This window comes from Nyctereutes procyonoides, unplaced genomic scaffold (genome assembly GCF_905146905.1).
Source record: "Nyctereutes procyonoides isolate TBG_1078 unplaced genomic scaffold, NYPRO_anot_genome, whole genome shotgun sequence".
NCBI lineage: Eukaryota > Metazoa > Chordata > Mammalia > Carnivora > Canidae > Nyctereutes > Nyctereutes procyonoides.
Genome location: NW_026575142.1, coordinates 72624 through 94707, shown reverse-complemented (window position 1 = coordinate 94707; position 22084 = coordinate 72624). Strand labels below are relative to the sequence as shown.

The 22084-nt window shown below is 48.9% G+C and overlaps 1 pseudogene; it reads left to right on the top strand.

Annotated features, from left to right (window-relative positions):
* The first annotated feature begins 17217 nt into the window (after positions 1-17217).
* LOC129498383 (NHP2-like protein 1) lies at positions 17218-17613 on the top strand (annotated as a pseudogene).
* The last annotated feature ends 4471 nt before the right edge of the window (positions 17614-22084 follow it).

Here is a 22084-nt window from a genome sequence, read left to right as displayed (position 1 = left end):
CGAATATTAGTTGACCATAAAGTTGAGGGTCCACTTCAGGATAATCTATTCTGTTCCATTGATCTATGTGTCTGTTTTTGTGCCAATACCACACTGTCTTGATGACCACAGCTTTGTAGTACAACCTGAAATCTGGCATTGTGATGCCCCCAGATATGGTTTTCTTTTTTAAAATTCCCCTGGCTATTCAGGGTCTTTTCTGATTCCACACAAATCTTAAAATAAATTGTTCTGACTCTCTGAAGAAAGTCCATGGTATTTTGATAGGGATGGCATTAAACGTGTAAATTGCCCTGGGTAACATTGACATTTTCACAATATTAATTCTGCCAATCCATGGGCATGGAATATTTTTCCATCTCTTTGTGTCTTCCTCAATTTCTTTCAGAAGTGTTCTATAGTTTTTAGGGTATAGATCCTTTACCTCTTTGGTTAGGTTTATTCCTAGGTATCTTATGCTTTTGGGTGCAATTGTAAATGGATTGACTCCTTAATTTCTGTTTCTTCAGTCTCATTGTTAGTGTATAGAAATGCCACTGACTTCTGGGTATTGATTTTGTATCCTGCCACGCTGCCAAACTGCTGTATGAGTTCTAGAAATCTTGGGGTGGAGTCTTTTGGGTTTTCTATATAGAGTATGATGTCATCAGCAAAGAGGGAGAGTTTGACATCTTCTTTGCCACTTTGAATGCCTTTAATGTCTTTTTGTTGTCTGATTCCTGAGGCTAGGACTTCCAGTACTATGTTGAATAGCAGTGGTGAGAATGGACATCCCTGTTTTGTTCCTGGTCTTAGGGGAAAGGCTCCCAGTGCTTCCCCACTGAGAATGATATTTGCTGTGGGCTTTTCATAGATGGCTTTTAAGATGTTGAGGAATGTTCCCTCTATCCCTACACTCTGAAGAGTTTTCATCAGGAATGGATGCTGTATTTTGTCAAATGCTTTCTCTCCATCGAATGAGAGGATCATATGGCTCTTGGTTTTTCTCTTGCTGATATGATGAATCACATTGATTGTTTTACGAGTGTTGAACCAGCCTTGTGTCCCGGGAATAAATCCTACTTGGTCATGGTGAATAATTTTCTTAATGTGCTGTTGGAGCTTATTGGCTAGTATCTTTTTTTTTTATGATAGTCACAGAGAGAGAGAGAGAGAGAGAGAGAGGCAGAGACACAGGCAGAGGGAGAAGCAGGCTCCATGCACCGGGAGCCCGATATGGGATTCGATCCAGGGTCTCCAGGATCGCGCCCTGGGCCAAAGGCAGGCGCCAAACCGCTGCGCCACCCAGGGATCCCTATTGGCTAGTATCTTGTTGAGAATTTTTGCATCAATGTCCATCAGGGATATTGGTCTGTAATTCTCCTTTTTGGTGGGGTCTTTGTCTGGTTTTGGATTAAGGTGATGCTGGCCTCATAGAATGAATTTTGAAGTACTCCATCTCTTTCTATCTTTCCAAACAGCTTTAATAGAATAGGTATGGTTTCTTCTTTAAACGTTTGATAGGGATCCCTGGGTGGCGCAGCGGTTTGGAGCCTACCTTTGGCCCAGGGCGCGATCCTGGAGACCCGGGATCAAATCCCATATCGGGCTCCCGGTGCATGGAGCCTGCTTCTCCCTCTGCCTGTGTCTCTGCCACTCTCTCTCTCTCTCTGTGTGTGTGTGTGACTATCATAAAATAAATAAAAAATTAAAAAAGAAAAAAAAACATTTGCTAGAATTCCCCCAGGGAAGCCATCTGGCCCTGGACTTTTTTGTCTTGGGAGGTTTTTGACGACTGCTTCAATTTCCTCCCTGGTTATTGGCCTGTTCAGGTTTTCTATTTCTATTTCTATTTCTATTTCTATTTCTATTTCTATTTCTATTTCTATTTCTTCCTGTTCCAGTTTTGGTAGTTTGTGGCTTTCCAGACATGCGTCCATTTCTCTAGATTGCCTAATTTATTGGCGTTTAGCTGTTCATAATATGTTTTTAAAATCATTTGTATTTCCTTGGTGTTGGTAGTGATCTCTCATTTCTCATTCATGATTTTATTAATTTGAGTCTTCTCTCTCTTCTTTTTCATCAGGCTGGCTAATGGTTTATCTATCTTATTAATTGTTTCAAAGAACCAACTCCCAGAACCTGGGAGATTGCTGATGGATTTCTGCAAATTGCTGATGTTGAAATTCTGCAAGGAAGCAGTTCTCACAGGCTGGAACTGGCCAAGTGGCTGTGGTGCCAGGCCACCCGTCCCACTCCACTGAGTGCCAAAGTGGGGAGCTGGAAAACCGTACTGCTGTGGGGGGCACATAGACTTGGTGAAGTGACCTAGAGAGGTAGCTGATGCTGCAGAGATGGGGGCAGAACCACCCAGATTTGAGGTCATAGAGATGCACAGCTGACCAGGTGCGGAGAACTTTCTTGCCATTCCAGGGCCCTCATAATTCATGTGTCCTTTGCTTCCTCTTCTGCCTGAGAGATTCATGGCATCTCGGGCTCAATTGTCTACCAACTTGTGTAGGTCATCTGTGAATGTGCCCGTCCTGCTGGATGTCATGGCAGGAAGCTGAGCTGGGGCAGCTTGGCTGTTCACTGTTCCCCTGACAGTGTTTTTGCTGCTGGTCCCTTGACCTGGAGCAGAAAGGCTTGGGACTGAAATGGCACCATCACTGGTAAAGGCTGAGTGGAGGTTGTCACTGGAGGGAGATGGCTTAAGGGGCTGTAACAACTGATTTGGCCCAGTCTCAGGGATGTTGTCAGGAGGGTGGAGGGTCTGCTGAGCATGCAAAACTGAAGCAGCACTCTGACCAGACAGGTTACCTGAAAGCTGGGGACTTTTATTCCCCAAGGAACTGCTGCAACTAGACTTGCTGCCTTTGCTTTTAGTGGGTCGCCTTCTTCTCCCTGAAAGGGGGGCAGCTGGGGGGATAATGACAGCAGGGAGAACCTTTCCCAGTTTGGTATACAAAGATTCAATTTCATGCTTCTGGCGACTCTGCAGGTCTTGAATGTCGAGGGCGGCCTGTGATTGACAGAAAGAGAAAGTTTTTGGACACAGATCTGGCCCATGATTCTGAAGAGTTGTTTCAGGGCCTCAGTCAACTTCAAGAGGCTTGGTTAGCTGAAGCACAAGTTCCTGATGATGAACAGTTTGTCCCAGATTTCCAGTCTGATAACTGTGCAGAAAATAGTTAATGGACGATTCCAGTTAATTGTGGCTTCACCCAACATGTTGTCAATTTTGTGTCTACTTCTAGGTTGACACTGGGTGGTCACTGTGTGACCTGATTTACTCTTGTGTTTTGCATAGTTGTCAGGACTTTATCTTTCAGAGAGGAGTAAAAACTTTTCCTTCAAATGGTCAAAAAAAAATTCCCCTAGTGTCTCACTGCCATGAGACAGTTCTGACTCATCCACCATGGGTAAGGGCCCAACAAGCACACTCTTTCCTCTAAAGCGACGGGCCAAGAGTTTCCTGGTTCCCCATCGACCTGTCCTCCCTCTCGCACCCACTTCCCAAGGGAAATCCTCAGTCTCATTCGAAATAGCCACCGGCTGTGTCACAAGCCACCTTCTGTCTACTAAAAGGAGTAAGGAAGATGGACAAACATGAACCAGCCCGACAGATGGCACCTCCGCACAGAGGGGTTGGGGGGTGGGGCCCTCCCCGGACAAAACGTGATTCTGAGCTTGAAAACATGAAAGGGCAGAAACTCCCGGCCCCGCCCCCGCCCCCCCCCCCCCCCGCAGGCTCAGTCAGAAGAGCACTCAATTTTTGATTGCAGTCAGGGTTGTGAGTTCGAGCCCTACATTGGGTCTAGAGATGATGAAAAATGAAAGAACGAACTCTCAATAACTTAAGTATGTATGGGGCGCCCGGGTGGCTCAGCGGTTGAGCATCCAGGGATCCCCGGGTGGCTCAGTGGTTTAGCGTCTGCCTTCAGCCCAGGGCCTGATCCTGGATCCCAGGATCGAGTCCCACGTCAGGCTCCCTGCATAGAGTCTGCTTCTCCCTCTGCCTGTGTCTCTGTCTCTGTGTCTCTCATGAATAAATAAATAAAATATTTTAAAAAAAAGAAACGACTACAACATTCCATTGTAGGTGACGTCTATTTTTCTTTTTACCACAACTGGGAAAACAAAACAAAACAAAACAAACAAAAACAAAAAACAACAACAAGACCCCACCACCACCACCCCACCCTGTCCTTGGCTCAGAGTAAGGGAATTCCTGGGTCAGGTCGAAAGAGGGGGAGGGGGTGATATCCTGTCGTCTGCAGTGTGGAAAACCAGGGTTCAGCAACCTGGAATTGTTTCTTCCTCACCAGGTAGACAGACGTGGTCACTGTCGTCATCCCTGCAAAAGCAAGGCAAGAGGGAAGAACCTCAGCATTTCCAAGCACCTTGTAGGGGCACCTGGGAGGCTCGCTGGGGTTAAGCAGCTGACTCTCGGTTTCATTCGCCAGGAGGTGGCACTCTTGACTCGCCCAGTGAGGCCGTGGCGATCTCTGGAAGGAAGGTATCAGGCTCACGGTTTCCGAGGGGCTCAGCTGGCTCCCGAGATGTGGATCTGAGTGTCTCCAGGCTGTCTGATCCTATCTGAGTCTTAGGATGCGATTCCAGGGGCCACTGGCCCGCTCGGTCAATAGAGAGCACGACTCTTGACCTCCAGGTCATGAGTGCGAGCCCTACGTTGGGAGTAGAGATCACTCTGAAAAATAAACCTGGGGGGCAGGGGTCAGCGGAGGAAGAGAAGAGAAAAGAAAAACAGATGCCATTGCGCTCAAGGAAGGCAGGCCTTGGTGATACAAGGGATTCTTCCAAAAGTGGCCGGTTACAATGAGAACGTATTCCCACTGAACAGACCTCACGCAGATGATTGGCAATTGCCATAAAAGAAAGATAACTCATTAGAAAAAGAGAGAGAGGTGATTCCTGGGTGGCGCAGCGGTTTGGCGCCTGCCTTTGGCCCAGGGCGCGATCCTGGAGACCCGGGATCGAATCCCATATCGGGCTCCCAGTGCATGGAGCCTGCTTCTCCCTCTGCCTTCTCCCTCTGCCTCTCTCTCTGTGACTATCATAAATAAATAAAAATTAAAAAAAAAGAAAAAGAGAGAGAAAGAAAGAAAAAGAAAAGAAAAGAAAGAAAAGAAAAGAAAAAAAGGAAAGAAAGAAAAGAAAAGAAAAAAAGAAAAGAAAAGAAAGAAAAGAGGTAACTCACTGAGAGTTTCTGAACACTGACAGGTCACAGGTAGGGAGAAAAGATAAGGATTTTAAAGATTTTTTTCTTTAGATTTTATGTATTTATTCATGAGACACACGCACACACACACACACACACACAGAGAGAGAGAGAGAGAGAGAGAGAGAGAGAGAGAGAGGCAGAGACACAGGCAGAGGGAGAAGCAGGCTCCATGCAGGGTCTCCAGGATCACGGCCTGGGCTGAAGGCAGCGCTAAACTGCTGAGCCACCTGGGCTGCCCAAGGATAAGGATTTTAATTTGTTTGCAATCTCACACGTTCCTAAAATTTCTCTAAGGTATAGATATCTCTACAGACAAAGTTTCCTTCAAACTGGAAGAGCAAACATGAGGGGATCAACAGTGATTTGAACAAGAGTTCTTAAAAATGGGTCATCAGGACGCCTGGGTGGTTCAGTGGTGGGAGCGGCTGCCTTTGGCTCAGGATGTGATCCTGGAGTCCCACATCGGTCTCTCCCTGCAGAGCCTGTTTCTCCCTCTGCCTGTGTCTCTGCCTCTGTCTCATTGTGTCTCTCGTGAATAACTAAATAAAATCTTTAAAAAACAAAAACACAAAGAAACTGGTCATCATTGTCTTTCACTCTTTTCAGTTCCATGTTTTTCCTTTTAGTTCTGTTTAAGATTTTATTTATGTATGAGAGGGAGAGAGAGAGAGAGAGGGAGAGAGAGAGAGAGAGAGAGAGAGAGAGAGAGAGAGAGAGGCAGGCTCCATGCAGGGAGCCTGATGCGGGACTCGATCCCGGGACTCCGGGGTCATGCCCTAAGCCCAAGGCAGAGGCTCCACCGCTGAGCCACCCAGGCGTCCCTGGTTTTGTTCTGGGCAAATGCAGCTATTTCACTAGTTCTGGCAATTCATACTGTTGTTCGATGATCTCAGGGTGACCAGAAACTGAGATGTGTCAAAAGTCCTTTGCGTGGTTCTTCTGGAATCTGGGATAAATAAATAAGTAAATAAATATAAATAAATAAATGTGTGTGTGCGTGCGTGTGTGTGTGTGTGTGTGTTTTGTTTGTTTTTGCAAGAGCATCAGAACACCTGTACATGACATGGCGGTCACCGGTGGACGTGGTTAAAGACCCGAGGAGAGTTGGCTAGAGGGCAGTCGAGAAGAAAAACGGATTATGATTTGTCACACACAGCATTTTAACAATGTACCAGGGCACGTTACCACTTTATGAATTTATGTCGCTTTTGGAACACCCACAGCATTCACGCAACCAATATAGTCTAAGAAGGCTTATGATTCTTTTGTCTGACGCTGCTTCTCACATGCCTTCACATAGCAGGTAAACGACCTATGTTAGTCAAGAGACTCAACTTAAGGCGAGACTTTTCTGGGATCCGCTGAAAATCCATGAACGGATGAAGGAACCAGCAAACAGCTGGGCAGCAGCCGACCAGCCAGATACACAAACCATCCATCCATCCATCCATCCATCCATCCATCCATCCACCAACCAACATCTCAGAAGCTTTCAAGGCCCGGGCCTATAAAGGATCATGGGTCATTACAAAACTGAAAACAACGTCAGTATCTGTTTCCCCAGGGTGGCGCTAGGAGATTCCACAGGAGCTTATAGAGTTGTCCCCAAAACGTAGCTCCTTTAATATTGAGAAGTTTTCACTCTCTCACGGAGGTAATTCGTGGATAAAAAGGAATATAAAAACCTGGCTGGTCTGGAGAGGGAAAATAATAATATATATTTTTTCTTCTCTGTTCACCTTCCCTTGCCATGATTAGACTACCAACGCAAGGAAATCTCTTCATTTTAACAGAGACAAGAGCCGAGTCTTAATGCTATACCAGTGTACTAGTAAAGCTCACTTCTCCCAATCTCAGTCTGTCCTGACCATGCATACAATTTCTTTTCAAAAAAATCTGCTTCCGGGACGCCTGGGTGTTTCAGTGGTTGAGCCTCTGCCTTTGGTTCATGGTGTGATCTCAGGGGGCCAGGGATCCAGTCCCATAGTGGGCTCCCTGCATGGATCCCACTTCTCTCTCCTCCCATGTCTCTGCATCTCTGTGTCTGTCTCTGTGTCTCTCTCTGTGAGTCTCTCATGAATACATAAATAAAAACATTAAAGAAATTCCCTAGTTGTTTCCTTCAGAAACTCCTTCTACAATGGTCTTTTTTTGTTCAGATTCAGCCTTAAGTGTTCTTTGTCTAAAGAAGCAGGCTCCGGGATGCCTGGTGGCTGGTCGTCGTCGTTTGAGCATCTGGCTTTGGCTCAGACGTGATCCGGACTCCCGGGATCGGGTCCCATACCATATCGGGCTCCTTGCATGGAGCCTTCTTTTCCCTCTCTCTGCCTCTCCGTCCCTCCTCCCTCCCTCCCTCCCTCCCTCCCTCCCTTTCCCTCCCTCCTTCTGAATAAGTAAATAAAATCTTTAAAAAGAAAAAAATAGCCAGGCTCATTTCAGGACAGAATTATTTTCTTTTCCCTCACCAAAACATGTATTCTCACGCCTTGTACGTTTCCTACACGTCTCCTACTTGTCACACACGGAGTTGTTTTCCTTATCGTTCTCCAGTAGTCTCCATTCCATTGGCAGGCTTTTGCAAAATTGTAATATATTAACTTCCTTTCAGAGAGAAGAGCACTGTGTGAAGGGGGGAAGGGGGAGGAGGAGGAGGGGGAGGGAGAGAGTGCGAGACCAGCATCTTTCCTTTTTTAAACTATTTTGTTTCTTTATTCCTGTGTGAGAGAGAGAGAGACAGAGACAGAGACATGGGCAGAAGCAGGTCCCCGCAAGGAGACAGATGCAGGAAAGGATTCTGGACCCGCATGATCGGGCCCTGAGATGAAGGCAGACACTTAACTGCTGAGAAACCAGGGGTCCCGAAGGAACGAATGAACAAATGAATGAACAAACTTCATCCCAGATCGTGGGAACTTGTGAAATATTGGCACTCATCCTTATCTCTCCGAGCTGTCCTGTTCCCGATTTTTACCCGCACTGGCCTTTGAACTCCTAAGCTACAGTTCCTTTACAAAGGGATGTTAGCAATATAGCATCCAGAGGTAGAGGAAACCTCTCCCTCGTAGAACCCATAGGGACACGTAGACACAGATGAGATGCCAACAAAGTATATAGCCTTGGTCTCACTCCTATCTGTGGAGAGGTCACGAAAGACCCGATGTTCCAATCTCCCCACTGGCTGGGTGACAACAACTCCAGTGGCCAGCGAACGTGACCACGTCCAGACCCCATCCATTCTTTGGTTTCCATTTCAAAAGAGCAGAGGCCGGTTTCCTGCAAAGATACCCAAAGCTGCAGCAACAACCCAACCCGAAGAAGACCAGAGGCGTCTGTCTCCCCGAGGGAGCCGAGCACTAGTTCCTCACCAACAGTCGGGACATTACTGATGGAACCAGAGGGATTCCTAGGTTAGGTTCTGGTCCCTGGGCTGGCCTCATTGCCAGCTTTCTCTAATCGTGGAGAGCATAGCATTCAAGCATGAGCAAAGCACCCCATTCACCCGGTTCGGGCCATCTGAGCCTCAGGTTCCCCTTCCACGTGTCCCAGGTCAGTGAGCACTTGCAAATAAGTATAGGCCCCCTAAGCAGCCCAGGGGTAGCCTGCCGGAGTTTCCTGTGGCTGGAGGGGGGTCGTGTGCTCAACCTTCGCTGCAGGGTTCTCTAGGGTCTGGTTCAGTTCGCCCTGCTTTTCTGCATGCACGTGCACGTGCACGTGCATGTGCATGCTCCATAAGGAGCTGGGGCATCCTTGGGAGGCGGGACGCCATAGAGAGTGGACAGTTTATTCTCTGATCTTGGTACGGGCAAGGCTGTAGGGCTTGAACTCTATGGGAACCAGGAAGGTTTTCTTCCGTTTTCTCATCGTCAGTTTTGGCAGGTTGCCTTTTAGCGATCGATGGATCTGATCGAAACAAAACAGAACAAAACAAAACAACTTTTTTTCCTTTTTTGTAAAGATTCTGCTTATTTTCTCCTGAGACACAGTGAGTGAGAGAGTCGGACACACAGGCAGAGGGAGAAGCAGGCTCCATGCTGGGAACCAGACGTGGGACTCTGATGCCGGGCCTCCAGAATCAGGCCCCGGGCTGAAGGCGGCGCTCAACCGCCGAGCCACCTGGGCTGCCCACCTTTTTCTTTTTTTTAAAAAATTTTTTTATTTTCAAAAGATTTTAGGTGTATGTGATGTTTACACCCAGGTTAGGGCTCATCCTCGCAACCGAGAAATATAGAGTCCCACACTCCACCGACAGTGCCAGCCAGCAGCCACGCACCCCTTCATCGATTTCATTTGTTCATTTATTTGCTTGCTTGCTTGCTTGCTTGCTTGCTTCCTGGCTTGCTTATGTATACATTCATTCAGCCGGTCAGTCGGTCAGTCGATCAGTTCAGTCAGTCAGTCCTTTTAATTAATCATTCATTCTTTCCTGTTTTAGAGATGTTCTTTATTTATCCATGAGAGACACACAGAGACAGGCATTGACAGATGCAGAGAGAAGCAGGCTCCCCGCGGGGAGCCCCAAGTGGGAGTCAGGGCCCAGGACCCCAGGATGATGACATGACCCCAAGGCAGATGCTGAACACGGAGCTACCCAGGCGTCCCCGTTGCTTGACTTTTTAGGGGAGGCAGACAGGCAACGTGCATTCAGTGGCACGGAGATAGAGCCCAACTAGTGCTGAGTTTTCTGTGAGCCCTTTGGCCCTGGGTCAGTGTGAAAGCCAATGGAGCAGGGCCCAGAAACGTTCAAGGCTGAGAATTTCCTTCCTCCCTAATCATTTCACAGACGCTTAATTGAAAGTGGTATCTATCTATCGTATGGCAAACGTCTGTCTTTCTCTGTTTGGGTTCTAGCAAGACCCAGAGAGCCGAAGCCCCAACCTCACGGACGGACTGAAAGTTGCGAGTTGGATGCAGAGATAGGCAGGCAGGCAGGCAGGCAGGCAGGCAGAGCCGGAAAGGCAGGCGCCACACCCACACCGGTGAGTCCAGGTGTGAGGAATGTGGGATCCCAGGGCAGCTGGGACGCAGCCTGGTCCGGATCCACCCGGGTCAGTAGCGTTTCCTGACACGGGACGGGCGCCAAAGAGGGGCCTTGGGGTGGCTTTCCTCCTCCGCCTCCTTGGGATGGGGACATCTGCCCCACTCGGGGCATGCCCCCCACCCGCCCACGCGCCCACCCTCACACGCTGGCCGCCGGTCCCGCAGGCACCTGCCTTCCGAACCACCCAGGCTGCACCGGTTCCATGTCCGGTTCCGGTTCCGGCCCGGCTCGGTTCCGGCCCCTGCTCCGGCCCCAAGCAAGGGCGCGCTTGCAAATGTCATCCATGGGAGGCTTCCTGCTGCCCTCACTCCTACAGATCCGGGACACGGGAGGGTGGGAGCCGTTCCCAGATGGGATGTAGAAATGTCCGCCAACCGAAACCCGTCCTTCCCGCGTCATCTCCCCACGACGTGACACGACACCCTGTGCGGTGTGTGGAGAGAGACCCTTTGTCTCGCCGCCACCGCTACAGCAACCGACGACAGTCCTCAAACAGGATCAGGGTCACACGAGCATCGGTCCCATCTGAACCTATTCCCTAGTTGGGGATCCCAGGGTGTGTCTAGGGATAGACCTGGAGCACGAGGTCCTGTGTGTGGGAACCCGACGAACGGGCAAGACCGTGGGTGGCGGTGGGAAGGAAGAGGTGCAGACGAGGTGTGCCCGGGTGGCATACCCGCGTTTGAGCGTCTGCCTTCTTTTTTTTTTAATTTTTATTTATTTATGATAGTCACACACACACAGAGAGAGAGAGAGAGGCAGAGACACAGCCAGAGGGAGAAGCAGGCTCCACGCACCAGGAGCCCGACATGGGATTCGATCCCGGGTCTCCAGGATCACGCCCTGGGCCAAAGGCAGGCGCCAAACCGCTGCGCCACCCAGGGATCCCGAGCGTCTGCCTTCGACTCGGCTCCGGGCGTCATCACGGCGTTTTGGGGATCCAGCACCGCACCGGGCTCCCTGCGTGGAGCCTGCTTCTCCCTCTGCCTGCGTCCCGGCCTCTCTCTGTGTGTCTCCCGTGAATAAATACAGTTTATTTATTCATTTATTTTTTAAAGATTTTATGTATTTATTCATGAGAGAGAGAGAGAGGGAGGGAGGGAGGGAGGAAGGGAGGGAGGGAGAGAGAGAGAGAGGCAGAGATCGGTGCCCGATCAATACAGTTTAAGAAATTAAACTTAAGAGTAAAAAAATGGAGGGCAGCCCCGGTGGCGCAGCGGTTTGGCACCGCCTGCAGCCTGGGGTGTGATCCTGGAGACCTGGGATCCAGTCCCACATCGGGCTCCCTGCATGGAGCCTGCTTCTCCCTCTGTCTGTCTGTCTGTCTGTCTCTCTCTCTCAATAAAAAAATCCTTAAAAATAATAAATAAATAAATAAATAAATAATAAATAAATAAATAATAAATAAAATTTAAAAAATTTTTAAAAAAGAGAGTAAAAAAAGTGGAATGGAAATATAACTTGGCGAGGAGGAGGATGTGTGAACGTATGTAATGCCGCTGAGCGACTCTAGGCTTAGAAAGGGTTACAAGGTTCCACCGTAGGTGACGCCTGTCTTTTGGACCACAACCGAAACAAAACAAGACCCCCTGTCCCTGGCTCAGAGTAAGGGAGTTCCTGGGTCAGGCTGGAGGGGGTTCCTGTGGTCCGCAGAGTGCAGAACCCCGGTTCAGTCATCTGGACTCTTTTCTTCCTGTCCGCGGAGACAGGCGTGGTCGCAGACGGCACACGCCCGTAAAGGCAAGGCCAGAAGGAAGAACTTCAGCATTTCTTTTGCTCTTCTTTTCTGTTCTTCCGGTTGTTGTGGTTCCGGTGTCGTTGAGCCTCAGCATTTCCAAGCACCTTGTAGGGGCAACCTGGGAGACTCGCTGGGGTTAAGCAGCCGACTCTCGGTTTCGTCCGCCAGGAGGTGGCACTCTTGACTCGCCCAGTGAGGCCGTGGCGACCTCTGGAAGGAAGGTGTCAGGCTCAGGGTTTCCGAGGGGCTCGGCTGGGCTCCCGAGAAGTGGATCTGAGTGTCTCCAGGCTGTCTGATCCTATCTGAGTCTTAGGATGCGATTCCAGGGGCCCCTGGCCCGCTCGGTCAATAGAGAGCACGACTCTTGACCTCCAGGTCGTGAGTGCGAGCCCTACGTTGGGAGTAGAGATCACTTTGACAAATGGACCCCGGGGGTCCCGGGGGGGGGGGCGCGGCGGGGGGAGAAGGGAGGGGAGGGGAGGGGAGGGAGGAGGGGAGGGGAGGGCGGCGTGGGGACCGGGGGAGGTCAAAAGAAAGAAAAACAGACGCCATTCTACTCAGGGAAGGCCTTGGTGATACAGCGGATCCTTCCAACGGTGTCTGGTTACAATGAGAACGGATTCCCACCGACCTTCTGAAGAGGATTTAACAATAGCCAAAAAAAAGTGAAGATGACTCACTGAGAGTTTCTGAACTCTGTTCAGGGTTTCGTGGAACTCATTCAGTTCCACGTTGTTCCTTTCTGTTCGGTTTCCATGCAGCTTTTTCATTAGTTCTGGCAACTCCTACTGTATGTAGTTGGACAATCTCAGGGTGACCAGACACCGGGATTTGTCCAGAGTCCTTTCCGCGAATCTTCTGAAAGGCGGACCGTATTGTTGCAGGACCTTCCGAACAACACCTGCACGTGATGGGGAGGTCACCCACGGAGGGACGTGCCTAAAGACCCGATGAGAATTCATTATAATGCAGTCGAGAGGAAAATCCAACCAGTTTCTGTCACACACACACACACTCACACACAACACACACATGCACGCACAGAGAGCATTTAAACAGTTCGAATGTGGAGTGATGGCACTCTACCAGGACACATTACAAGTTTAGGAATTTCATTTCATGTTGGAACACCGGCAGCATTCACTCACACAATATAATCTAAGAGGGCTTATGATTCTTTGTCTGACAGTGCTTCTCATGTGCCTTCCCATAACAAGTAAACAACCTATAGTAGTCAAGAGACTCTATTTAGGGTTTGGCATTCTGGGATCCGCTGAGAATCCAGGAACGGATGAAGGAACCAGTAGACAGACAGCCAGGCAGCCAACCAGCCAACCAAAAACATCTCAGAAGTTTTCAAGGCACATGCCTACAAAGATCACGGATCATAACAAAATGGAAATCTTCAGTGTCTCTTTCACCAAGGTGGCCCCTAGGAAATTCTACAGGTGCTTTTAGAGTTGTCCCCAAAATGAAGCTCCTTTAGCGTGGAGAAGTTTTCACTCTTATGTAGGGGAAGACCGGATAAAAACGAATCCAAAAAATAAAATAAGTAAGTAAATAACAAAAAAAGTTAAACAACAACCAAAAAAAAAAAAAAAGGAATCTAAAAACCTTGCTGTTCTGGGCAGGTAAAAGGAGAAACACACACACACAGAGAAACACACACACACACACACACCAAACAACAAACCAAAAAAACCCAACCAAACCAAACCAAGCCAACCAAACAAACAAAAAAGCACATCGTCTTTGTCTTTTCTTCTCTGTTCACACTCTTATCAAGAGTAGACTACCAATGCAAGAGAATCTCGTCATTTTAGCAGAGAGAAGAGCCAAATCTCAGTTGTACACCAGTGTACTAGTAAAACCCACTTTTCCCAATCTCAGTCCCTCCTGACCACGCCTACAATTACTTTTCAAAGAGTCTGCTTCTGGGACACCTTGGGTGGCTCAGCGGTGGAAGGTCTGCCTTTGGCTGAGGGCCTGATCCCAGGGGTCCTGGGATCCAGACCCGCATCGGGCTCCCCACGTGGAGCCTACTTCTTCCCCTGCCTGTGTCTCTGCCTCTCTCTCTCTCTCTCTCTGTCTCTCTCTCTCTGTCTCTCTTTCTTTCTCTGTCTCTGTCTTGCTTTCTCTGCCTCTCTGTCTCTGTCTCTCTTTATCTCTCTGTCTCTCATTGTCTGTCTCTCTGTGTGTGTCTGTCTCTCTGTCTCTGTCTCTCTTTATCTCTCTGCCTCTCTTTTCTCTGTCTCTTTTTGGGTCTCTCTCCCCTTCTCTCTGTCTCTGTCTCTCTGTCTCTCTCTGTCTCTTTCTCTGTCTCTGCCTCTCTCTGTCTTTGTGTCTGTCTCTCTGTCTCTGTCTCTCTTTATCTCTCTGCCTCTCTTTTCTCTGTCTGTCTCTCTCTTTGTCTCTCTCCCCTTCTCTCTGTCTCTCTCTCTGTCTCTCTCTCTGTCTCTCTTTGTCTCTGTCTCTCTTTGCTCTCTCTATCTCTCTGTCTGTCTCTCTCTGTCTGTCTCTGTCTCTCTCTGTCTCTGTCTCTCTTCTCTCTCTCTCTCTCTCTCTCCCATGAATACATAAATAAAATCCAAAAAACAGAAAACAAAAAACAAATCTCAAAAATCTCCTTCAGAAATCCCTTCTATAATTTCTTTTTCCGTTCCGTCAGTCTTAAGTGTTCTTTCTCTAAATAGCCAGGCTTTGGGACGCCCGTGTGCCTCAGCGTTTGAGCGTCTGGCTTTGGCTTAGGGCGTGATCCCAGACTCTTGGGACCGAGTCCCATATCAGGGTCCTCGCATGGAGCCTGCTTCCCTTGTGTCTGCCTGTCCCTGTGTCTCTCATGAATAAGTAAATAAAATCTTTAAAAAAAAAGCCAGAGTAATTTCAGGACAGATTCATTTTCTTTAACCACCACCACCACCACCACCACCACCGCATTTTCATGCCTTGTATCTAATTCTACACGTCTCCTACTATCTCACACACAGAGGTTGTTTTCCTTATCGTTAACCAGTAGTCTCGATTCTATGTGGCAGATTTTTTAAAATTGTACTTATTTTACACTTTTTGAGAGAGAGAGAGAGAGATAGAGAGAGAGAACTTTGTGAAGGGGGAAGGGGAGGGAGGGAGAGAGAGAGACAGAGACAGAGACATAGGCAGAAGCAGGCTCCCCACAAGGAGACAGATGTGGAAATGGGTCCGGACTCGGACACCCCCCCCCCGCCCCAGAATTGGGCCCTGACCCAAAGGCCGATGCTCAACCCCTCAACTGCTAAGCCACCCAGGCGGCAGACTGTTAACTCCTAGAAACCTCAGTCTCTGGTGAAAAGTCAGTAGGAACCACGGGCACATTGTCTATCGTACCAGAAACCCTTAGATTGTCAAATGTATGAATACATGTAATAGTTTTTAGAAACACGTGTGTGTGCATGTGTGTGTGCGTGCGTGTGTGTGTGTGTGTGTGTGTATTGTTGGGCTGGCTGAGAGACAGGGGCACCCAAAATGGCGGACATCTCAAACTGGGTCAAAATGGCTGATCTTCCCGTCAAAGCAGCCCTGACCACCACATCATCTCCAGTAAGCCGAAGCCTAGATGGGAAACCGAAACTTTCCATCCAGGACTTTACAGCCAGGGACCGCTCCCGCCCCCTCCCCATCTTCTGATACTATCCCCCCTACCCCCAGCCAATCACCTAAGGACACAGTGTTCCCTTGTCTAATTTGGCAAGGGACCCACCCGGATCCAGAGCTGGAACCAAGAAGGCTTAAAACCCCCCACAGTCCCCAACCCCGCGCGACTTCCCTGACTCTGGCCACCTCTCCAAGTCATGGAACCTCGCCCAGGAGCGCTCCCCATTAAAGCACTCTCGAACCTACTGCCTGGCTCTGCTGTTTTTTTGTTATTTCTCCGCTGTTCATTTTGTAAAAACCTAACATGTAGGACACAATTTTTTTAAGATTTTTTTTTTTTTGTGTGTGTGTGTGTGTGTGTGTGTGAGAGAGAGAGAGAGAGAGAGAGAGAGAGAGAGAGAGAGAGAGACAGAGGGAGAAGCAGGCTCCAATGCAGGGAGCCTGACGTGGGACTCGATCCCGGGACTCCAGGATCCCGCCCTGGGCTGAAGGTGGCACTAAAATGCTGAGCCACACGGGCTGCCCTGTATAATACAATTGTTAAGGAAGCACGAAACAGGGGATCCCTGGGTGGCTCAGTGGTTTAGCACCTGCCTTCGGCCCAGGGCGTGATCCTGGAGTCCCGGGATCAAGTCCTGCGTAGGGGGGTTCCTGCAGGGATCCCGCTTCTCCCTCTGCCTGTGTGTGTGTGTGTGTGTGTGTGTGTCATGAATTGCGAACTAAAATTAAAAAAAAAGAGGAAGGAAAAGAGAAACAAACAAACCTGAAACACATTTACTAACACACCCAGGTATCTGCAGGTTTCCTGAATCAGACAACAGAGAAACACAAAAACTGAGGTGGAGGGAGGGGGGAAGGAAGAAAAGGGCAAGGGGTGGGGGAGGAAAACACAACACCACAAAACAAAAAAAAAACACCTTGGGTGTCTTATTGATTCACACTTTAGTATTTTACCTTCTGTTGGAAAGACAGACGCCAGGTATCCAATGAACTGAACCCAATTTATCAATTAAGCTAGTTACACCTTCAAAGTTCCAGGACACCAAAGATTTGGGAAGCTATTGTAAAAGTTTAACCTATAGACCTTTTTTCATTTTTTTCTTTTTCTTTTTTTTTAACCTGCTTGCTCGTAACAAGGAAAAGTACACGAGACAGACAAAATCGATCATTTGAAGTAGTTTCCATGGACAAATCCTCAGAGGCACAACTTAACTAATCCGTTGAGTTCACAGCAAAGTTGAGTACGCCCATCCCTCGGGACCTGGACCCTCCGGCATCCGGGTCGGTCCCGGTGGAACAAGGGGATAAGTAGTTCTCCTTTTCTTTTCTGTGCCTGTGGGTCTAACAAGACACCACACGTGTCTTGTTTCTTTGTAATGAGGTGGCGGAGAGGTCTATCTCGATCATCACCATTCCAGGCCCACAAACTGACGGGAGCACAGCACATCACACCGCCCACCCCAACGGCGGCGGGGGTGGGTGTGGGTGGGGACAAAGCTGGTTTTCCATATGAAGTGTGACGGTGATAGATAGCTCCCTGGACACGTCTTTTTACAGGAAACCCACAGGGACCCCGGATATGCAGAGATGACTGAAGCTGATGTAAATCCGAAGGCCTACCCCCTGGCAGATGCCCACCTCACCAAGAAACTCCTGGACGCTTGTTCAGCAGTCCTGTAACTACAAGCAGCTTTGGAAAGGAGCTCACGAAGCCACCAAAACCCTCCACAGAGGCATCTCTGAGTTCATCCTGATGGCTGGCTGCAGATGCCAAGCCCCTGGAGATCATCCCGCACCTTCCGCTGCCTGCCGCGTGAAGAGAAGAACGTGCCCTACGTGTTCCTGCACTCCAAGCAGGCCCTCGGGTGGGCCTGCGGGATGTCCGGGCCTGTCCTCGCCTGCTCCGTCACCATCCAAGAAGGCTCGCAGCCGAAGCCGCAGATCCAGTCCATTCAGCAGTCTATCAAAAGGCTCTTCGTGTAAACCGCTGGCCTCTGTCCCACTCCTCACTGAGTCCAGCCCTCCCCCCTGGGGTTGTGTCTATCGTCTGCGTTTGCATGTAGTTTCTCCAGCTGCCTTTTCTCATTCTATTGCAGTACTGAATCCGGGTTTCGCATTTTTGTATTTTCGTCTCACAGATCGTTCTCTGTATATTAATCCCCCACCCCACCCTCCGTCTCAGGCGCGTGTCCTAGTGTCATTTGCAAATACACTCCTGCCGTCTGCTTCGGTAATGTGACGTCGTTCCCCTTCCCCCCCCAAATCCCAACCATGCCCCTGAGGGTGGCAGGGCAGCAGCCTAACAAAAAAATGTGCTGCAGAATTCCAGAGGCTACCCGGGTGAGTCAGACAGGCGGCAGCTGACATAAGGAGTTGAGAAGTGGCTAGGAAAAAAAAAAAAGAAAGAAAGAAGAAAAGAGGGTCCACTGATGATGCCGGAATGAAGTCTGAGCAAGTCACGGATATGAGACCGAAAGCTACAGCAGAGACCTCGGAATCAAGGAAACATCCTCTCTGGTGAATGGAGTCGTCTTTAACGGACACTCGGTACCAGGTCTGAAAGCCTTTACGCCTGTTTCCTGCCAGAATAGGATCAGATGTATGTATCCTTTATCACATCAGAAGGACAGTGCCAGCGTGTCATTCTGGTGAGCATCCTAATAAAGAAATATATTCAAACTCCACCGCACCCCACCAAAAAATAAAGGAAACCAACAACCATGCATTGGCTCCAAAGCCGTAGATGTCGCCCCGGTCCCTCCCCCGCCCCGCCCGGAGTCCTCTAAAAACTCAATCGATGTGTTCCCCACTCCCACTGTCAGGCTCCCATGGTGGCCCAAAAGCTCGGGAGATTTTTGCTCCATACAGGGGGGCGGCGGGATGAGGAGGGGGGGCGGCGATGGCGTTGGAGGCACCCGGGATGATGGCAGAGGAGTTGACCACCCCATCCACAGGAGTGTTGCAGAAATGGGGGGATGCAGGGGCCGTGGGGGAGGCAAAGGCGGAGGCGCAGAGGCAGCAGAGGTGGCAGGGCAGCCCCCCCCCCGCAAGGCCTGAGACAGATTTAAAGGTTTTTATTTTTTTTCCTTTTTTTTTTAAGGATTTCTTTATTTACTCCTGAGAGACACAGAGAGAGGACCCGTACCCTAACCAGTACCCTAACCCTAACCCTAACCCTAACCGGTACCCTAACCCTAACACTAAACCTAACCCTAAACCGTACCCTAACCAGTAGCCTAAACCTAACCCTAAACCGTACCCTAACCAGTAGCCTAAACCTAACCCTAAACTGTACCCTAACACTAACCCTAACACTAACCCTAACCTTAACCCCCCGTACCTTAACACGTACCCTAACGCTATTCCTAACCCTAACCCGTACCCTAACCCTAAACCTAACCCTAACACGTACCCTAAACCGTACCCTAACCATAACCCTAAACCTAAACCTAACCCGTAACCTAAACCTATCCCTAACCCTACCCTAACCCTAACTGCAACCGGTACCCTAACCCTAACCCTAACACATACCCTAACCCTATCCTAAACCTAACCCATACCCTAACATAAACCGTTCCCTAACCGTACCCTAACCCTAACCTGTAACCTAACTCGTACCTTAACCCTAACCCTAAACCTAACCCAAACCCGTACTGTAACGCTAACCCTAACCCGTACCCTAATCTGTACCAAACCCTAACCCGTACCCTAAACCTAACCCTAACACTAAACCTAACCTTAACCCTAACCCGTACCCTATCCCTAACCCGTACCCTAACCCTAAGCCTAAACCTAACCCTAAACTTTACCCTAAACCTAACCCGTACCCTAACCCTAACCCGTACCCTAACCCGTAAACTAACCCTAACCCTAACACTAACCCTAACCTTAACCCTCACCCGTACCCTAACCCTAACCTGTACCCTAACCCTAAGCCTAGCCCGAACCCGAACCTTTACATTAACCCTAACACTACCCGTACCCTAACACTAACCCGTACCCTAACCCTAAGCCTAACCCTAACCCTAACCTTTACCCTAACCCTAACCTGTACCTGTACCCTAACCCTAACCCGTACCCTAACCCTAACCCTAACGTTAACCCTAAACCAATGGGTACCGTAACCCTAAACCTATCCCATACCCTAACCCTAACGCTAACCCGTAACCCAAACATTTACCCATACCTTAACCCTAACCCTAACGTAACCCTAACATTTACCCGTACCCTAACCCTAACCCGTACCCTAACCCTAACCATAACCGTAACATTTACCCGTGCCCTAACCCTAACCCTAAACCGTACCCTAACCCTAAACCTAACCCATACGCTAACGCTAAACCTAACCCTAACCCTAACACAAACCTGTACCCTAACCGTAACCCTAACCCTAACCCTAACACCTACCCTAAACCTAACCCTAACCCGTACACTAACCCTAACCCTAACCCCAACACTAACCTTAACCCGTACCCTAAACAAAACCCAAAACTGTACCCTAACCCTAACACTAACCCTAATGCTAAACCTAACCCTAACCCGTACCGTAACCCGCACCCTAACCCTAAACCTAACAATTATCCTAACCTTAATCCTAACACTAACCCTAACCTTAACCCTAACCTGTACCCTAACCCTAACCCAAACCCTTACCCGTATCATAACCCTAACCCTAACCCATGCCCTAACCCTAACCCTAAACCATACCCTAACCCTAACCCTAACCCTAACCCATACCCTAACCCTAAACCAAACCCTGAACCAAACCCTAACCCTAACCCTAACCTGGACCCTAACCCTAACCCTTACTCGTACCCTAACCCTAAATCTAAACCTAAATGTACACTAACACTAACCCTAACCTGTACCCTAACCCTAACCCAAAACCGTACCTTACCCCGTACCCTAACCCTAAACTTAACCCTAACCCTATCCCTAACTCTAACGCTATCCCTAACCTGTACCCTAAAGCTAACACTTACCCTAACCCGTACACTAACCTGTACCCTAACCCTAAACCTAACCAGTACCCTAAGCCTAACCCTAACACCAACCCTAACCTTAACCCTAACCTGTACCCTAACCCTACCCTAACCCGTAACCAAACCCAAAACCTAACTCTACCCCGTGCCCTACCAATACCCTAACCCTCACCCTAACCCTAAACCTAACATTTACCCGAACCCTAACCCTAACCCGTCCCCTAACCCAAAACCTAACCCTAACCCTAAACCTAAGCTAACCCGAACCCTAAACCGTACCCTAACCCGTACCCTAACCATAACCCTAAACCGAACCTAAAACCTAACCCTAACACTAACCCTAAACTTAACCCTAACCCGTATCCTAACCCTAACCCTAACACGTACCCTAACCCGTACCCTAACCGAACGCTAACACTAACCCTAAACTTAACCTTAATTCGTACCCTAATCCTAACCCTAACCCGTACCCTAAACCTAACCCAAACCCTAAACCTAAACCTAACCCTAACCCTAATCCGTACCCTAAACATAACCCGTACACTAACCCTAAACCTAACCCTTACCCGTACCCTAAGTCTAACCCTAACCCGTACCCTAACCCTAACAATAAACCATATCCTAACCCTAAACCTAACCATAAACCTAACCCCTAAACTAACCCTAACCCTAACCCATACCCTACCCTGTACCCTAACCCTAACCCTAACCCTAAACTTAACCCATACGCTAACCCTAAACCTAACACTTACCCTAACCCTAACGCTGACCCTAACCCTATCGCTAACCCTAACACTAACCTGTACCCTAACCCGTACCCTAACCCTAACCCTAACTCGTTCCTAACTCTAACCCTAACACTAACCCTAACCTTAACCCTAACCCATACCCTAACCCTAACGCAAACCCTAACCCGTATCCTAACCCTAACCCTAACCCATACCGTAACACTAACCCTAACACATACCCTAAACCTAACCCTAACCCGTACCCTAATCCGTACAGAAACCCTAACCCGTACCCGAAACCTCACCCTAACTGTACCCTAACCCTAACGCTAACCCTAACCCGTAACCTTACCGGAAACCTAACCCTAACCAGTACCCTAACACTAACACTAACACTAAGGCTAACACTAACCCTAAACCGTACCCTAACCATAAACCTAACCCTAACCCGTACCCTAACCCTAAACCTAACCCTAACACGTACCCTAAACCATACCCTAACCATAACCCTAACCCTAAACCTAAACCGTGCCCTAACCCTAACCGTGCCCTAACCCTAACCATACCCTAACTGCAACCCGTACCCTAACCCTAACGCTAACACATACCCTAATCCTAAACCTAACCCTATCCTAACCCTAACCCGTACCCTAACCCTAAGCCTAACCCTAACCCGAACCTTTACATTAACCCTAACACTAACCTGTACCCTAACACTAACCGTACCCTAACCCTAGCCTAACT